Below are 7,535 nucleotides of genomic sequence, written 5' to 3' on the forward strand. Positions count from 1 at the left end.
ATAGTATGTCAGAACACTTTTATTTGAAGCAATCTATTTGGTACTTAGAAACTTACTAAATAATCAGACTACTTCTAGGACAGTGCTTAGGTAAAACTTTTAAATTTTCAGTTCTGCCACAGTGAACAGAATAGTACATGGTACTGCACCTTAGTGTCAAACCCTGACTCATTTTATCAATGCATAAGCAAAGACTAGCTTCTAATGCTACTAAAACTTGACAACATGAGAGGTTTTAAATTAGTTATCTGTCAGCAAATACACGATGTTACCAAATGCTTCTCTCACAGTGGTTCTCAAATGCACACAGACTCACAGTGTAATTCTAGACAACAACCACTATACCTAGGAGTTTACCAAAAATCATTCACTACTGTGGAAGTGGTAAGCGAACTGCACACAATCTTCATATTTCAGGACTGCACTTTTGTGTCAAAGCCTGACTCATTTAATCAAAGCATAAGCAAAGACTGGCTTCTGATGCTACTAAAACTTCACAACATGACAAGTTTTAAAACAGTTTTCTGTCAGCAAATACACAATGTTACCAAACGCTTCTTTCACAGTGGTTCCCAAATACACAAAGACTCACAGTGTGATTCTAGACAAGCACCAGTATCCCTAGGAGTTTACCAAAACTCATTCACTACACTGGAAGTGATAAGGGAACTGCACACAATCTACATTTTTCACGACTGCACTTTAGTGTCAATGCCTGACTCATTTAATCAACACATAAGCAAAGACTGGCTTCTAATGCTACTAAAACTTGACAACATGACAAGTTTTAAAACAGTTTTCTGTCAGCAAATACACGATGTTACCAAACGCTTCTTTCACAGTGGTTCCCAAATGCACAAAGACTCACAGTGTGATTCTAGACAAGCACCACTATCCCTAGGAGTTTACCAAAATTCATTCACTACAGTGCAAGTGGTAAGGGAACTGCACACAATCTACATATTTCACAACTGCAATTTACTGTCAATGCCTGACTCATATAATGAAAGCATAAGCCATAACTGTCTTCTAATGCTACTAAAACTTGACAACATGACAGGTTTTAAAACAGTTATCTGTCAGCAAATACACGATGTTACCAAATGCTTCTCTCACAATCCTTACCCAAATGCACACAGACTCACAGTGTGATTTTAGACAAGCAACACTATCCTAGGAGTTTACCAAAACTCATTCACTAGTCTGGAAGAGTTAATGGTACTGCACACAATCTACATATTTAAGTACAGCAAATCAGTGTCAAAGCATGACTCATTTAATCAACATATAAGCAAAGACTGGATTCTAATGCTACTAAAACTTCACAACATGACAGATTTTAAAACAGTTATCTGTCAGCAAATACATACCAAATGATTCTCTCACACTGATCCCAAATACACACTAACTCACAGTGTGATTCTAGACAAGCACCACTATCCCTATGAGCTTACCAAAACTCATTCACTACAGTGCAAGTGGTAAGGGAACTGCACACAATCTACATATTTCACGACTGCAATTTACTGTCAATGCCTCACTCATTTAATGAAAGCATAAGCCATAACTGTCTTCTAATGCTACTAAAACTTGACAACCTGACTGGTTTTAAAACAGTTATCTGTCAGCAAATACACAATATTACCAAATGCTTCTCTCACAGTGGTTCTCAAATGCACACAGACTCACTGTGTGATTCTAGACAAACAACACTATCCCTTGCACTATATCAAAACACATTTCTTCATCTAGAAGTAGTACTACATTTTAGTATAGAACCATAACATAACTCATTTCACAAATTCATAAACAATGACTGGTTTCTAATTCTACCAAAATATAAAAACTGCACAGTTATCTGTGTACAAACAAATGAAAAACACAAATGCCTATCACAGAATGGTTTCGACATGCACACACATTGTAGAGAAAAAAAGTACTCCCTACACTTTAGCAGGAAAAATACATTACTCTGATTAAAATCAAAATAGTCTACATACATCCCCTCACAATTAAATAACTCATTTTTCAAGTTCTTTTGTACATTAAGGAGTATATCAATCACTCACCATATTTTCTTTTACAGCATCTCTGCACTGTGCACCTCTCAGCAAAAGCAAAGAATGAAAAAGTTTCCCTTTCATTTTCCACACATATACATGTAAACATCAAATCACAATCCTTCGCACATAAACTCAAAAGCAAACACACATTTCTATTGGTTAAACATTTCAACTCTTTCCAACTGAAATACATTTCAACCCTTCCCCCAATCTGCCTTCTGCCTGTTACCATAGAAACAGCTCATGGAACACTGCACTGAGGTCACAGGTCACAAGTTCAGCACACAATGTTCCTACACAAGGCAGGAAGTGTGCTTGACTTTTCAACATATCAGCTTATCATATATAATGTTCCTTACAATCTGTTTTTGTTAACCAATAACAATCATACCTTTAAAAAACAAAAATATTCACCCTACCTTTCAGTGTAGAAAGTTGTTATACAACCAATGATTTCTTGTCGTTTTTCAAAAAACTTTGCCGTGGATCCGCGCACCCACCGCGAGAGAATCCGTGCATCCAACGCGATAGGATGCGCGCACCGTGCACGCATTTCGCCGCTTTTTTTTTTTTTTTAAAAAGGGGGCCACAGGGGGTCCTTCTGGGACCCCCTAAGCAGATCTAGAGGGTCAGAGTATTTCCACTCTGCCCCCTTTATATCTTTTACACACTTATTCCCCTTCCATCTTCAGCCTTTCTTCTACCGAGGCAGAAAATGGCCGCCAACTGTTCCTGGTTTCGAATGTAGAGAGACACTCGACAGCCAATTAGCATTCAGCGCGCGATCGGGAGGGTGCGCGCTCGGTTCGGGGAGGGTTCGCGTACATGCGGGTAGGGTCCGCGGATCCTCCGCGGCCATAGATATCACTAACTTTTTTACCCTAATTTTCTCAGGAACTACTGAACAGATTCACACCAAATATGCAAAAGGCACGAGTCCGAACTGAGGACTACCTCTTTGCCAAATTTGGTGTCATTCCGTTCAGCGGTTCGGGCTGTAGCTGCGACGACAGATCCTATGGGAAATTGCATGGGGAATCTTGAAGATGTACCGGGATAGCCCGATAAAATTAATTGGCCCGCTTGTAGAGGTTTATAGGGTACAGGCAAGAGGAGCGGCGACCTATGGCGCTGAGCTTTGGGGCCATAGTGCTGTCCAGTCCTTAGCTAGGTCAGAAAATCATTTTATGAGACAACTTTTAGCTTTACCTAAGAGCACTCCCCTCCAACCTCTTAGGATGGACCTGGGAATCCAGCCAATAGTTGATCTGGTTGCTTCCCGACCGGTTATGTATTGGCGCCGTTTGTGGAGCACACCAGAACTCAATATCTTTAGGGAGGAATTAAAATCAATTATGATACTCCCAGGGGCTGGTTCCATCTCATGGCTTGCACACATTAAAAAGTTTTTAGGTGAAATTGGTAGGGAGGACCTATGGCATAACCCAGAGGTGACTTGTGTTTCCCTACCAAAAAAGCAGTTGGCAAAAGCGATAGAGGATCATAAATTGACCCAAATGCTACGTCTAGACCCGGGTACTAACATGACCTCTGTATTCCTTGAAATGAAATTAAGCTACAGCTTTGAGCCCGCACTTGATTTGATCCAACCTTTGCTTGCCAAGAAACTTTACATACAATTCAGGCATGGATCCCTACCCTTATTTTCTAGGACGAATAAATGGGTAGGCTCAATAAACCGTGCTTGCCCAGGGTGTAGTTCGAATGAGGAATCAGAGGCCCACGTGTTATTTTTTTGCAAGGCCTACACAAACCCACGTAAAAAATGGATCATTCAATTAGCGAAAAACATTGGGGTAAGCAATTACAGAGACCTACACATGGTAATGAAATCTGATACCTCCCCCCTATTCGTCACAGTTACTGCGAAATACCTCTTTTCCATGTGGGTAACAAGAAAACATTTAGTGCTGTAACGCCTTTTTCTTTTTATATCGCAAGCCGTGTCCATTTTTACTCCATCTCTGTGCTAAACATCTTATATCTTTTATGAACACATAACGAATTAAATTATTGTTTTATGAGAGGTTTTAAAGATTATTGAGTGTATATGTAGAATCTTTCTAAATGTGATGTCTGCACTTTTATGGTATTTTTACCGAAATAAAGTTTTCTGACTGACTGACTGGCATGGGGAAAACGCGTTTTGGGACCCCCCTTTTTTCTCGGCCCCCACTTCACGGATCACCGCAAAACTTTCATGGTAGGAGCGGAGCGGAGCTGGCCAAAAGTTTGGAGAATTTTGCGAAGATTCGTCAATCGGCGCCAAAGAAAATTCCCAATAGAATGTTGCGGATTTCCTATGGAAAATAGGTCCTAACTCTATATATATATATATATATATATATATATATATACCAAAATTAGACTCTGCTTCTTCTGGGGTGTAGGGACCCATGGAGGGTGGCATACATGCCGGCGAAGCGCACCGGTGATTCCAAAATTCCACAAGAAACTGCAAACAATGTTCGTATGCTCTCAGTAGTAAAGGCACAGCAACAACGTAGTTCAGGTCAGAGTGTAATAAACACTCTGACCTGAACTACGTTGTTGCTGTGCCTTTACTACTGAGAGCATACGAACATTGTTTGCAGTTTCTTGTGGAATATATATATATATATATATATATATATATATTCCAGAAAGAATGCGGTTGAAATTGACAAGCCCAGAGAACGACTGGTGATGCGAGAACAGCGCTCACAGCCAACGCTGAATAATATTCACAGCAATCCTTATTCCAGAAAGAAGGAGGCACGCACACGAAGGCTGAAGGAATAAGGCTTCTTTATTTAAAAGGGCCTCCCTCGACCCAGAGAATGAGGAGACGCGTTTTGGCTGACTCAGCAGCCTTTATCAATTGATTGATGGATTGCTGTGGATATATATATATATATATATATATATATATATATATATATATATATATATATATATATATATATATATATATATATATTGCTCCTCCTCACTCGAGTAACTGCCGCCGCACGCCAGACCAGAGGGTGCGCCGTCTTAAGCGAACTACTCCAGCAAAGTCCGCAAACTATCCACCAGTCCTCTGCCAACAGCCAAGGATGACGACAAGGGAAACTTGTACAGAAAAGACCATTGTTGTCCTTCAGGAAGGCACGCTCGTTCAAACAGATGCTGGTGTCTAATATGATTACATCCAAAAAGCAGATGCCCATGGGCAGTGCCTGGCTGGCGAGAAGAGCAGGCTTCATAAAATGCAACAAATGTAAGGCCTGCAGCCATGGCAAAAACACGACTTCTTACACATTAGGCCTCTCTAAAAGAATCAAAAAAATAAAAGGGAGCCTTTCCTGTAAGACGGATTATGCTGTCTACGTCCTGCAGTGCCCTTCTGGCTTGCGGTACGTGGGCAGCACAATCCATCCTGCCCATAAGAGGATTTTACAGCATCTGAGGGCCATCAAGAATGGGGACAGATCATATCCCGTGGCTCGCCACTTTGAGTCTCATCATGAGAAGAATGAGAAAGGACTTTCTTACTTTGTCATCGATTGTGTACCGCTAAATGTGAGAGGGGGCAATAGGGAAAGGAAATTGAGGAGACTTGAGTCAAATTACATCTTGGCACTCAATACCCGTACCCCCACAGGTCTCAATATTGAGGAAGACCTAATTACACACCTGTAATAGGACCTGTGTAATAGTCATATGAAAGGGCAGCAGCAATCCCCCTCGACTGTGTTTTTAAAATTCGTTAAAATTGGTTTTTTTGTTGCTTTTTGGTTATATTTTTATGATGTGCACACACACAAATTTTCTTTTTTCTTTTTATGAAAATTCTTGTTATGGTTTTCAGTCTATAGCAAGATACGTCCAACGTGTGATTTTGTAATTAATGACTGCCCACTTGGGCATAATTGTTAAACGTGTTAAACGTGGTAAGCATGCAAATTGTAAATGTACGCATTATTGAAGTACGACAGGCTGGTGTTGTCAATAACAATCTCAGGGGTATATGCGGTATACGAGTGATTGTTGTTTCGATGGCCATTATCCTTGAAATAATATGGAATGATTAGGACACCTGCCGGCCTCGATGCCCTTGAGGAGGCATGATATGAAATTGCTATGAAATTGCCATTATTTTGCATTATTTTGCATTAATTGATTGATATTATGTTTTGTATGTTTGCCCAGGCTCTAGCAAGCAAAGAGTCTTTGTACCGTTGGACTACGAGTCTGTTTTCTAATGCACTGGAGTTGTAGTCATATCATGTGACGTGTCACGAGCACAGGAAACTATGTAAATAAGGCACTCGAGTTCAGTTGAATTGTTGGTGATCAAGCCTGCTTGACAGGCGAAACGCGTACAAATCGGCTGATTGAATAAAACTTTATCGAGCCCAGACACAGCGTCGTCATCCTTGGCTGTTGGCAGAGGACTGGTGGATATATATATATATATATACAAACGAGAACTCTTGTCCGCCACTTACTCTGGCAGAACCTTCAGGCACGGACCAAAAAACTTTAAAAGTCCCACACAGTGTTGGTGGATGAAGCAGTGAAGTTTTATCTGATAAAAAGTCCACAAATTAAACAGGCATAATGCCTGCCATGACGCGTTGCACTCCTCACAGAGAGCTTGGTCACATGATGCGTCTCCTTTCAGTGAACTCATTAAAAACAAGAGAGTGCTCAATTGCCTGCAGAAACAAGCTCACCCAGTTCATGTGTAAGTAAAACAAACTATACCCTGTTCCTAGTAGTTCATAAATGAAAATACATCCAACAATATACGAATTTGAAAATGAAGTGAGGTGTTAACATCATGTCAATTATTTTCTAAAACATCATCGGTAGCACACAATATTGCTGTCACGATGGAAGAGGCAAGTGCCTCTACCGGTTGAAGCATAAACCAACACCTCACTATTAAGCATCTAATAAAATCGTATCAGATCTAGGAAATAGATGTGCAAAATATGCAAAATTAGAACAATAAAAGAGTTATATCTTAATTCAGACACCACAATGGACTACAAATAACCCATAGTTCCACATAGCAGCACAAAGACCAGATAATCCTACAATAAATGATGGTCTACGAATACCTTATTTGAACATCGGTCTAGTATATGAAAGAAGAAAAAAAAATCTTATTCAAATACGTAAACATGAGTCCTAGAACGAATAATCATCAATTGATAAAGTGCAAGTGCAAAAAGGACCCATGAGGCCATGTTCATTGTAACCTGCTGCTAAAAAAACCATTCTAAAATTAGAAAAAAGGGGGTCAGATCTCACAGAATTGCCTAAACAAATTATTTTCATATATCTGATTACGTTAAATAGTCTATTAAAAAAAAGTGCAAGGTGAAAAAAGTGCATAATAGTGCTGTACAAAATACAAGTTCACTAGCAGCTTTTGGAGAACACCTATTTCATTTAAGCCTGAATGATCATAAAGTGCAA

This window comes from Triturus cristatus, chromosome 1_2, assembly GCF_964204655.1.
Source record: "Triturus cristatus chromosome 1_2, aTriCri1.1, whole genome shotgun sequence".
In the NCBI taxonomy this organism is placed as follows: Eukaryota; Metazoa; Chordata; class Amphibia; order Caudata; family Salamandridae; genus Triturus; species Triturus cristatus.